Below are 12,941 nucleotides of genomic sequence, written 5' to 3'. Positions count from 1 at the left end.
GAAGTCCCACATAAGGATTGTCAATGAAGGTAGAAACCCACGGAGGGGAAGGCAACTTACTGAAATGGTTGGGAAAGTAGTTAGGTGCTAAGTGACAAAACGTAGGGATAATGGATAGGTAGGTAAAAACAAGGGCTGCAGATGCTGGAAGCCAGAGTGTAGATTATACTGGTGCTGGAAAAACACAGCAGGTCAGGCAGCATCCGAGGAGCAGGAATATCGACGTTTCGGCAAAAGCTCTTCATCAGGAATAGAGGCATGTTGCCTGCAGAGTGGAGAGATAAATAAGAGGGGGGTAGAATGGGGAGAAAGTAGCATAGAGTACAATAGGTGAATGGACATGAGGATGTAGGTTTTAGGTTAGAGGGGAGGGTGGGGGAAGGTAGCAAAGAGTACAATGGGTGAATGGGGGTGGGGATGAAGGTGATAGGTCAGAGAGGAGGGTGAATTGGATAGGTGGGAAGGGAAACTGGCATGTCGGACAGGTTATGAGGGCGGTGCCTAGCTGGAAGGTTGGAGCTGGGGTGAGGTGAGTGAAGGGGAAATGAGGAAACTGGTGAAATCCACATTGATGCCATGGGTTGAAGTGTTCCGAGGTGGAAGATGAGGCGTTCTTCCTCCAGGCGTCGGTTGGTGAGACAGCAGCAGTGAAGGAGGCCAAGGACCTCCATGTCCTCAGTTGAGTGGGAGGGGGAGTTGAAATGTTGGGCCACGGGGCGGTGTGGTTGATTGGTGCGGGCGTCCTAAAGCGCTCTGCTAGGAGGCGTCCAGTCTCCCCAATGTAGAGGAGACCGCATCGGGAGCAACAGACACAATAAATGATATTGGTGGATGTGCTGGTAAAACTTTGATGGATATGGAAGGATCGTTTGGGGCCTTGGATGGAGGTGAGGGAGGAGGTGTGGGCGCAGGTTTTGCAATTCCTGCGGTGGCTGGGGAGGGTGCCAGGAAGGGAGGGTGGTATGTTGGGGCACGCGGACCTGATCAGGTAGACATAGATTTCACCAGTTTCCTCATTTCTCCTTCCCCCACCTCACCCCAGTTTCAACCTTCCAGCTCAGCACCACCCTCATAACCTGTCCTATTTGCCTATCTTCCTTTCCACCTATCTACTTCAGCCTCCTCTCTGACCTATCACCTTCATTCCCACCCCCATTCACCCATTGTACTCTTTGCTACCTTCCCCCACCCTCCCCTCTGACCGATCACCTCCATCCACACCCCCATTCACCTATTGTACTCTATACTACTTTCTTCCCACCCCCACCCCTTCTCATTTATCTCTCCATCTGCAGACACCCTGCCTCTATTCCTGATGAAGGACTTTTGCCCAAAACATCGATTTTCCTGCTCCTCGGATGCTGGCTGACCTGCTGTGCTTCTGCAGCACCACTATAATCGAGATAATGGATAGGTATTCAAATTGGAGGATGTGATCAATGGTGTTTTACAAGGATCAGTTAGAGTGTCATTATTTCATATGATTTATGAATAACTTGGATAATATAATAGAATGTCACACATCCAAATTTGCTGATGGCACAAAGTTAAGTGGCATTGTAGATAATGTAGATGTTAGCATTAAATTACAAAGGGATGTTGATGTACTAAGTGGGCAAAACTGTGGCAAATTTAGGGTCATCCATTTTGGACTGAAAATGTAAAGATCAGGGTACTTTCTTGATGATTTGAAGTACAGTGGATATCCTAAGAGACTTGAAGGGTTCAGATGCATAGATCTTTAAAATGTCATGAACGGGTGCAGAAATTAATCCAGAAAGCTAATGGAGTTCTGGTCTTTATATCTCGAGGACTGGAGTACAAGGATGCAGAAGTTATGTTGCATTTATATAAAACCCTGTTTATACCTTACTTGGAGAACTCTGAGCAGATCTGGGGATCACACTTTAGGAAGGACATATTGACCTTGGAGAAAGTACTATATAGGTTTACAAGAGTGATACCTGGATGTCACGTGTTTATTTATGAAGACAGATTAGACGATTTAGTCCTGTTTTCTTTAGAATTTAGAAGATTAAGGGGTCATCTGACCAAAGTATTCAAGATATTAACAGGAAAAGTCAGGGTAGATAAAGGTAAGCTATTTCCACAGATTGGGGATTCCAGAATTTGGGGACATAGTCTGAGAATTAGTGCTAGAATGTTCAGGAGAGATGGCACGAACCATTCCTGCACACAAAGGGTGGTGGATGCTTGGAACTCTCTTCCACAAATGGCAGTGAGTGGTGGATTATTTTGATTTTAATTTTAACCTGAGATAGATAATGTTTTGTGATGCAAAGGTATTAAGAGGCAGGCAAATGGAGTTAGGCTACAGATCAGCCATGACCTCATTGATGATGGAACAGGTTCAAGGGGCTGAATGGCCTACACATATTCCTGTGTTCCTAAATGTGCCAGCATAATGTAGCAAAGTACCAATGCCAGTGCTCATTAGGTTACAATTTCTTAGGCATTGAAAGTGTCTCAAAATGTTGTTTCAATCAATCTTAAGAAGTGACTGAATTGATTAAAAATATCAAATGTGCCTTCAAAGTTGTTTTGGGTGGGCAGCAGAACTGGCACAACATGTTAGCGTTCCCTACTCCTGCTACACCACAGTGGTGAATGCCAGGTGCAAATAGGCATTTGCCTACTCCTGCACCTATTGTCTATTGTCTATTGTCCACATGAGAAAAAATTGGGACATTTTGTCTGATAGGAAATTTGTTGTGCAAGCAAAGGCAAGAATCATGGGTCAGGACCATACAGAGGTCCTGGTCCAGCTGTCTCCATAGAAATTATCCAAGAAATCGAAACTGTGCAACTAACTAGTTATTGAAACCCCACAAGAAAGTCTCCAAATCAGAGTTGGAGTTGAAGTTTTCAGATGGCTCTGATTCACTAACTTTAATACTTAGTCAGGAAACATTAGAAAGATTGAAACCTGCTCCAAATTCTGACTAACTGTAAAACTGCACACCCCCACCCAATTCACCACTGATACCCAACACCCCTCCTCCTCCAAAACCCACAACAGACATTGACCCCAAGCCCAGATCAACCCTCAAACTCCTCTGCCCAATCCATACTGGGGGACTTAGGCTAATAAATATATTGAGGGAATGGATATTTCTAAGCACATTTTTTCCTGTTTCAGATTGGCACTAATGAGGTATGAGATGAATTTGCTTACCTTTTTTTTGAGCACAGGTGTTTTGGGGCGAAATGCTCTTTTACAGTAATATTCAATGGAAGCTGGACTCGATAATATAGAATTCATCCAGACTTTGATTTGCCAGATCTCACATGAGTAACTGTTGGCTTCCCGGATGGATAAACTGACAACCTTCATTGAGACCCAGATTCAACAGACCAATCAGTGGTTGTTAAACAGGTGCTGAGCCCTTCATAATGTATTCATGTATGTTGGATGGTCTTAATTCCATCACCTGGTTAGCCATGAGAGATCCCGGAGGATAAGTAGCAAAGTGACAACTCCATTTTTAGGAAGGCAAGCATAAGGTGGCATCTCGAAGTACAGTGGTAATTCCTCTTGGGAGGAGGTGTTGACAGCCAACGTGCAGGATTTCTCAAATGTGAGATTTGTTTAAGCCATGATGCCTGCTGGTATCTGGTTTTCCTTCTTTCCTTCATCCTTGCTTCAGATGCAAGAGCTTCATCCTGATGACCTGCCTGCTCTGCTCCTTCTGATTTATCAGGAACAGAGTGTGATTTTACCAGGACAGCTGTCGGCAAGGCCCCCCACCTTTTGCTGCACAAAGTTCTGCAGCAGCAGATGACAATAATCCAGGAGCCCCACGAAGGTAAATATTGTGCAGCTCTGTTGGAGACGTTCAGGCAAAGAACATAGAACATAGAACAATACAGCACAGAACAGGTCCTTCAGCCCACAATGTTGTGCCGAACATTTGTCCTAGCTTAAGCACCTATCCATGTACCTATCCAATTGCCGCTTAAAGGTCACCAATGATTCTGACTCTGCCACTCCCACAGGCAGCACATTCCATGTCCCCACCACTCTCTGGGTAAAGAACCTACCCATGACATCCCTCCTATACCTTCCACCCTTCATCTTAAATTTATGTCCCCTTGTAACACTCTGTTGTACCCAGGGAAAAAGTCTCTGACTGTCTGCTCTATCTATTCCCCGATCATCTTATAAACCTCTATCAAGTCACCCCTCATCCTTCGCCGTTCCAATGAGAAAAGGCCTAGCACTCTCAACCTATCCTCATACAACCTATTCTCCATTCCAGGCAACATCTTGGTAAATCTCCTCTGCACCCTCTCCAAAGCTTCCACATCTTTCCTAAAATGAGGCGACCAGAACTGCACACAGTACTCCAAATGTGGCCTTACCAAGATCCTATACAGCTGCAACATCACCTCACGACTCTCGAATTCAATCCCTCTGCTAATGAACGCTAATACACCATAGGCCTTCTTACAAGCTCTATCCACCTGAGTGGCAACTTTCAAAGATCTATGAACATAGACCCCAAGATCCCTCTGCTCCTCCACCTTACCAAGAACCCTACTGTTAACCCTGTATTCCACATTCTTATTTGTCCTTCCAAAATGGACATCCTCACACTTGACAGGGTTGAACTCCATCTGCCACTCCTCAGCCCAGCTCTGCATCATATCTAAGTCCCTTTGCAACCAACAACAGCCCTCCTCACTATCCACAACTCCACCAATCTTCGTATCATCTGCAAATTTACTGACCCACCCTTCGACTCCCTCTTCCAAGTCATTAATTAGATTAGATTAGATTACTTACAGTGTGGAAACAGGCCCTTCGGGCCAACAAGTCCACACCGACCACGCAGACACGGGGAGAACGTGCAAACTCCACACAGGCAGTCGCCTGAGTCGCCTGAGTGTAATAAAAATTACAAACAGCAGAGGACCCAGAACTGATCCCTGTGGAACTCCACTTGTAACTGGGCTCCAGGCTGAATATTTACCATCTACCGCCACTCTCTGACTTCGACCGGTTAGCCGGTTCTCTATCCAACTGGCCAAACTTCCCACTATCCCATGCTTCCTGACTTTCCGCATAAGCCTACCATGGGGAACCTTATCAAATGCCTTACTAAAATCCATGTACACTACATCCACTACTGTACCCTCATCCACATGCTTGGTCACCTCCTCAAAGAATTCAATAAGACTTGTAAGGCAAGACCTACCCTTCACAAATCCATGCTGGCTGTCCCTAATCAAGCAGTGTCTTTCCAGATACTCATAAATCCTATCCCTCAGTACCCTTTCCATTACTTTGCTTACCACCGAAGTAAGACTAACTGGCCTGTAACTCCCGGGGTTATCCCTATCCCCTTTTTTGAACAGGGGCACAACATTCGCCACTCTCCAGTCCCCTGACACCACCCCCATTGACAGTGAAGATGAAAAGACCATTGCCAACGGTTCTGCAATTTCCTCTCTTGCTTCCCACATAACCCTAGGATATATCCCATCAGGCCCAGGGAACTTGTCTATCCTCAAGTTTTTCATAATGCCCAACACATCTTCCTTCCTAACAAGTATCTCTTCTAACTTACCAGTCTGTTTCATACTCTCCTCTTCAACAATACGGTCACTCTCATTTGTAAATACTGAAGAAAAGTACTCATTCAAGACCTCTCCTATCTCTTCCGACTCAATACACAGTCTCCCACTACTGTCCGTGATCGGACCTACCCTCGTTCTCGTCATTCTCATGTTTCTCACATACGGATGAAAGGCCTTGGGGTTATCCTTGATCCTACTCGTCAAAGATTTTTCATGCCCTCTCTTAGCTCTCCTAATCTCTTTCTTCAGCTCCCTCCTGGCTATCCTGTATCCCTCCAACGCTCTGTCTGAACCTTGTTTCCTCAAACTTATGTAAGCCTCATTCTTCCTCCTTACAAGACATTCAACCTCCCTCGTCAACCAAGGTTCCCTCACACGACCATCTCTTTCCTGCCTGACAGGTACATACATATCAAGGACACGTCCTATCTGTTCCTTGAAAATGTTCCACATTTCAACAACATCCTTTTCTGACAGCCTGTGCTCCCAATTTATTCTCCTCAGATCCTGTCTTACAGCATTGTATTTGCCCTTCCCCCAGTTGTAAAACCTGCCCTGTTGCACGCACCTATCTCTCTCCATAACCAAGGTGATAGTCACAGAATTGTGGTCACCATCACCAAAATGCTCACGCACTAACAAGCCCATCACTTGTCCCGGTTCGTTACCAAGTACCAAATCTAATATGGCCTCCCCTCTGGTCAGACAATCTACATACTGAGTTAGAAAAGCTTCCTGGACACACTGCACAAACACCACCCCGTCCAATCTACTGGATCTAATGAGCTTCCAACCAATATTTGGAAAATTGAAATCGCCCATGACTACTACCCTGTGGCTTCTGCACCTTTCCAAAATCTGTTTCCCAATCTGTTTCTCCACATCTCTGCTGCTATTGGGGGGCCTATAGTAAATACCCAACACGGTGACTGCTCCTTTCCTATTTCGGACTTCAGCCCATACTACCTTCAAAGGCAGATCCCCCTTGAACTGCCTTTCTGCAGCCATTATATCATTTCTAGATAACAACGCCCCTCCCCACCTTTTTTACCACACACCCCCTAATCTTACTAAAACATCTGTAACCAGGAACCTCCACAACTATTCTTGTCCCTCTTCTATCCATATTTCCGTGATGGCCACAACATCGTAATCTCAAGTACCAATCCACGCCTTAAGTTCACCCATCTTATTTCTGATACTCCTTGCGTTGAAGTATACACACTTGAGCCCATCTCTGTGTCTGCAAGTATTCTCTGTCAGTGCTACCTTCTCCACAGCGTCCCTACATTCTTGGACACCCTGAAAAACAGCTAACCTACTTGCTGGACTACAAGTCTGGATCCCATCCTCCTGCCAAATTAGTTTAAACCCCTCCGAAGAGTGCTAGCAAACCTACCTCCCAGGATATCGGTGCCCTTCTGGTCCAGGTGCAACCCTTCCTGCTTGTACAGGTCCCCTCTTCTCCAGAATGCAGTCCAATTGTCCAAATACCTGAAGCCCTCCCTCCTAGACCATCCTTGCAGCCACGTGTTCAACTGCACTCTCACCCTATTCCTTGCCTCACTGTCATGTGGCACCGGCAACAACCCAGAGATGACTACTCTGTCCATCCTAGCTTTTAGCTCTCAGCCTAACTACCTGAGCTCCTGAATGATCTCCCCATCCCTCTTCCTACCTATGTTGTTGGTGCCAATGTGCACCATGACTTCTGGCTGCACACCCTCCCCCTTAAAGACATGGTCCGAGTCGTCTCAGACCCTGGCACCCGGGAGGCAACAAACCAGCCGAGAGTCTCGTCCATGTCCACAAAACCGCCTGTCTGTCCCTGTAGCTGTAGAGTCTCCTATAACTAGCGCTCTCCTCCTCTCCCCCTTTCCCTTCTGGGCCTCAGAGCCTGACCTCGTGCCAGAGACCCGGTCACTGCAGCTTACCCCTGCTGGGATGTCCCCCCCAACAGTATCAAAGCGGTATACTAATTGTTGAGGGGAAGGACCACAGGGGATCCCTGCACTGCCTGCTTCCTCCCCTTCCCACCTCTAACTGTTACCCAGCTACCTCTGTTCTCTGGCATAACTATGTCCCTGTAGCTTCTATCTATCACCCTCTCAGCCTCTCGAATAATCCTCAGTTCGTCCAACTCCAGCTCCAGTTCCCTAACGCAGTCTGTGAGGAGCTGGAGCTGGCTGCACTTCCTGCAGGTGAAGATGGCAGGAGCATCGGTGGTCACCCCTACCTCAAACATCCTGCAGGAAGAACATTCCACTGCTGCGCTGCCATAACTCTACACTTAGTCTCCAAAACAAGAACACTAAGTAGCTTACCTGTTCAGCCGACTGAGTCCTTTTTTTAGGTTAGAGGAGGAGGGAGGGTGAGAGACACTACACGTATAGTGTCTCGGATTCCTTCTCCACTCAAACTTCTTACCTTCCCTGAAGCCTCTATTGACGACTTCCGGGTTCCCGCTCCCAGTTGAAAAAAAACACAGGCTGCAAAAAGAAAAATGTTAATTTAAACTGGTCTCCGCTTACCTTCCGGCTCCCCTCTCCGTGCGCCTGCTGTAGAATGGAGAACCACATTCTCAATCATCACCCATGTTGATGCATTATCTAAGTTGATTAATTGAGAAAGAGTCCATCACAGTTGCTTAATCCCCATTAACTGCTCCCATTAGCTTTTATTTGCTATTTGGTAGTGAAATGAGACACGCGAGAGAAAGAATGGTGTATTTTGAGAATTAAATCAGGATTAATTTAAATTAAATTGGTAAACAGAGAAACCTTCTGTTGCTGTATTGCCATAGTCTTATCAGACTGTAGGGGCTGTTCTCTTATTAGAGAGAAGCTACTGGTGGTGATTTAACCTGAGGGCTACCAGACCTCAGGCAAGGGAAGAGGAGTCCTTCATAGTAATCTCAAACCAGGGATAGGAACTGAACCCATGCAATTGGCATCACATCATTTTGTAAACCAATGATCCAGCCAACTGAGCTAAACTAATTCCCACACGTTAGAGTAAGAAGCGTGTAAATGCTATGACCAATGAAAGGAATATTAGGAACAAACAACATTTTTCAAGATTGTAAGAAGTAATGAAATTTTGACAAATCATGCAAAAATGGTGTCTGGTAAACATATGGGATTAGCTGGAGTTAACTAAGATAAAGTATTTCCACATCTCTCAGATTTAAGGCAATTGGCAGAAGTTCCAGAGTCAGTAAGTTGTTACGATCTGAAATACACTTTCTCAAAGGTTGGTGAAATAGATTCAATAATAACTTGGACAGACACTTGAAAGGTAAAAGGTTGCAGGGATGTATAGAAGAGGTCAAGGAAAGAGACCAATTGAATAGTTCTTTTCGAATAACTGGACCAAGCCCCTTCTGTCTGTGTCTTTTTATGATTCTGTAAAATATAGAATATTTCACAAAATTAACCTATAAACTTAGCACAGAATATCATTATTTGATAAGTTACTAAATAATAGCTCTGCAGCTAATAGAAGAGTCAAATAAGGAAAGCTGGGAGCAATTTTTTAAAAATATTAATGATGACAAAGAAAATAAGATTATTAGTAATGGATAATATCCAGTTCAATGTGATTGTGATTAGTGAAATATTTAAACAAATGAAAGGTTAAACAGTACATTACATTGATACCTCAATAGATCAAAGCTATAGGAGAGAAATCAATATTTGATAAAAATGATGGACTCACAGAAAAGTTAAAGGTACAAAGGACCTGCTTCTTAATTATATGAACATCAAATTACTGCATCAGACTCAATACCATGTACAGGGTATAGTATTTAACATTACTGGAAATAATTATGAATGTTCTGCTGAAGGTTACAGCCCTGAAATGTCATAAGGTGTTTTTTGAAATATTGACTCAGTTGCCTTTTATCTTCAATATCTTCTGCTGGCATTTTCTGAATTTGATATATCAATACATTCTTCCCATAAGAGCCATGAATAAAACTTTTAATAGTATGCATATTTATATTCACAAAATGTCTTAATAAGCTACAACCTATAACAAATGACATGACAGAGATGTATTCAGTATTTTGTGATTTATCTGCTCCCCACATTTAACCCAATGAAAACAATAGCCTAGATCCTCCATGAAATGGCAACCATCATCAGAATGACATTCAGCTCATCTTTTTTTATATAGTAACAGGAGAAGGCCATTCAGTCCTTCAAGCCTGCTCTGTTATTCAATAGGATCGTGGTTGATCTGACATTCCTCACTTTCAATTACCTACATTTTCCCTATAACCCTTGATTGCCTGACTAATCAAGAATCAAACTGAGCCTTAAATATAAAAAAAAAGACCCTGCCGGTACATCTCTCTGTCGCAAAGAACTTAAAAGGCTCTCAAACCTCTAAGAGAAAAAAATATCCTTCATTTCAATCTTAAATTGCTTCTTCTTTATTCTGAGATTAGGCACTCTTGTCCTAGACTCTCTCATGAGAGAAACATCCTCTTAGTATCTAGCCTATCAGACCCTTTAGGAATATTATGTATTTCAATGAGACCACATCTGACTCTTTTAAATTCTAGCTAGTAGAATCCCAACCTATTTAGCCTTTGCTTATAGGACATTCCCTCCACACCGGGGATCATCCTAGAGAACCTTCTCTGAACAACCTCTACTGAAATGATAGCTTTCCTCAAGTAAGGGGTCCAAAAGGGCTCACAGCACTCCACATGCGGTCTCACCAGCACTTTGTATAGTTGCAGCAAAATCTCACTGTTAAACACAGACTACAAAATCTTGTCAAAGGTCATCGCTAACCGGGTCAGGTCTGCTCTGGGAGCGGTGATCCACCCCGACCAAACCTGTGCTGTACCGGGCAGGAAGATCTCTGAGAGTCTCGCACTCCTCAGGGATACGATCGCCTACGTGCAGGACAGGGGGGTGGACACCTGCCTCATCAGCCTGGACCAGGAGAAAGCCTTTGACAGGATATCGCATACATATATGAGGGATGTCCTCTCCAAAATGGGCTTTGGGGAGGGAATCTGCAATTGGATCAGACTGCTCTACACCAACATTGTCAGTGCAGTCTCAATCAATGGGTGGGAATCAGATAGCTTCCCTGTAAGATCTGGAGTCAGGCAGGGCTGCCCACTCTCTCCTGCCTTGTTTGTATGTTGCATAGAGCCATTTGCCGAATCCATCAGGAAGGATGCGAGCCTGAGAGGGGTGACTATTCCTGGCAGCGGGGGCCTACAGGTTAAGGCCTCCCTGTACATGGATGACGTCGCCGTTTTCTGCTCAGATCCGCTGTCCGTGCACAGACTCCTGTGCATCTGCGACCAGTTCGAACGGGCCTCGGGGGCCAAGGTAAACCGAGGGAAGAGCGAGGCCATGCTCTTCGGGAACTGGACCGACCAATCCTATATCCCCTTCACCGTCAGGACTGACCACCTGAAGGTGCTGGGTATTTGGTTCGGGGGTGCTGGGGCGTGCGCCAAGACCTGGGAGGAGCGGATCAGGAAGATGAGACAGAAACTAGGCAGATGGGAGCAACGGTCGCTCTCCATCGCGGGGAAAAACCTGGTCATCAGGTGCGAGGTACCCGGGCCATCTTCCACTTCATGTGGAGATCAAAGATGGACCGGGTCCGAAGAGACACCATGTACAAAGACCGATGCAATGGGGGAAAAAACACTCCCAATGCCACCCTCGCCCTGATGGCCACCTTTGTGTGTGGCTGCATCAAGCTGTGCGTGGATCCCCGGTACGCAAACACCAAGTGTCACTACGTACTGAGGTTCTACCTGTCCCCGGTGTTGCGAAGGATGGGCCTGGCCTCGCTGCCGCGGAACGCTCCGAGTAGTTGGACCGTTCCGTACCACCTGTCCTTCGTGGAGAAATTTCTGAAGAAAAACACCTTTGACCACAAGTCCATCAGGGAGTGGTCAGCACGTAGCGTCCTTGAGACCCTTCGGGAAAAGGAGAGGGCGGATCCTGTTGAGTGGTTCCCTGAGCAGACTGTCAAAGCAATTTGGCAGAATGCCTCATCGCCAGAACTTTCTAACAAGCACCAAGACATGGCTTGGCTGGTGGTGAGAAGGGCTCTACCTGTGAGATCGTTTATGCACGCCCGGACTCTCTGCCGCACCGCACGCTACCCTCGAAGTGGCTGCGGGGGGGACGAGACTGTCACACACCTCCTTCTGGAATGTGCCTATGCAGAGGAAGTCTGGAGAGGGATGCAGTGGTATTTGTCGAGGTTCGTCCCGAGCAGCGCTGTGACACGGGACTCCGTGCTCTACGGCTTGTTCCCCGGGACGCACACCGAGACGAATATCAACTGCGCCTGGAGGATCATCAACTCGGTGAAGGACGCTCTCTGGGTGGTCCGAAACCTGTTGATCTTCCAGCTGAAGGAGTTGACCCCGACTGAGTGTTGCAGACTGGCACATTCCAAGGTCCAAGACTACGTGTTGAGGGACGCGCTGAAGCTTGGGGCAGCTGCCGCCAAGGCGCGGTGGGGAAAGACCACCGTTTAACATCTGCCTGTCGAAAGAAAAGCAGGGGGCCCATGCAGTCATTTGGGCTCTGCTGACGCCTTAGCTCAATATGTGAGTGAGAGATGCACAGATCTGTATGGAATAATGATAATTCGGAGCTGTGTATGTAAATGTGGAAATATGAATGGCATTACCTAAAGTACAGTGTATCAAATTATTCTATGCATATTTTATGAATAAAGTATATTTTTGAAATAAAAAAAACTTCTCCACTCTAAGATCTGGGCAACGGGGGAAAAAATACACCCAATGCCACCCTCACCCTGATGGCCACCTTTGTGTGTGGCTGCATCAAGCTGTGCGTGGATCCCCGGTACGCAAACACCAAGTGTCACTGCGTACTGAGGTTCTACCTGTCCCCGGTGTTGCGAAGGATGGACCTGGCCTCGCTGCCACGGAACTCTCCGAGTAGTTGGACCATTCCATATCACCTGTCCTTTGTTTATGAAGAAAAACACCTTTGACCACAAGTCCATCAGGAAGTGGTCGACACTTAGTGTCCTTGAGACCTTTCGGGAAAAGGAGAGGGTGGATCCTATCGAGTGGTTCCCTGAGCAGACTGTCAAAGTCATTTTGCAGAATGCCTCATCACCAGACCTTTCCAACAAGCACCAAGACATGGCTTGGCTGGTGGTGAGAAGGGCTCTGCCTGTGAGATCCTTTATGTATGCCCGGACTTTCTCCCGCACCGCATGCTGCCCTCAAAGCGACTGCGGGGAGGATGAGACTGTCACACACCTCCTTCTGGAATTGCCTACGCAGAAGAGGTTGGAGAGGAATGCAGTGGTGC

Source organism: Hemiscyllium ocellatum, chromosome 3 (genome assembly GCF_020745735.1).
Source record: "Hemiscyllium ocellatum isolate sHemOce1 chromosome 3, sHemOce1.pat.X.cur, whole genome shotgun sequence".
Lineage (NCBI taxonomy): Eukaryota > Metazoa > Chordata > Chondrichthyes > Orectolobiformes > Hemiscylliidae > Hemiscyllium > Hemiscyllium ocellatum.
Note: the sequence above shows the minus strand (reverse complement) of the source record.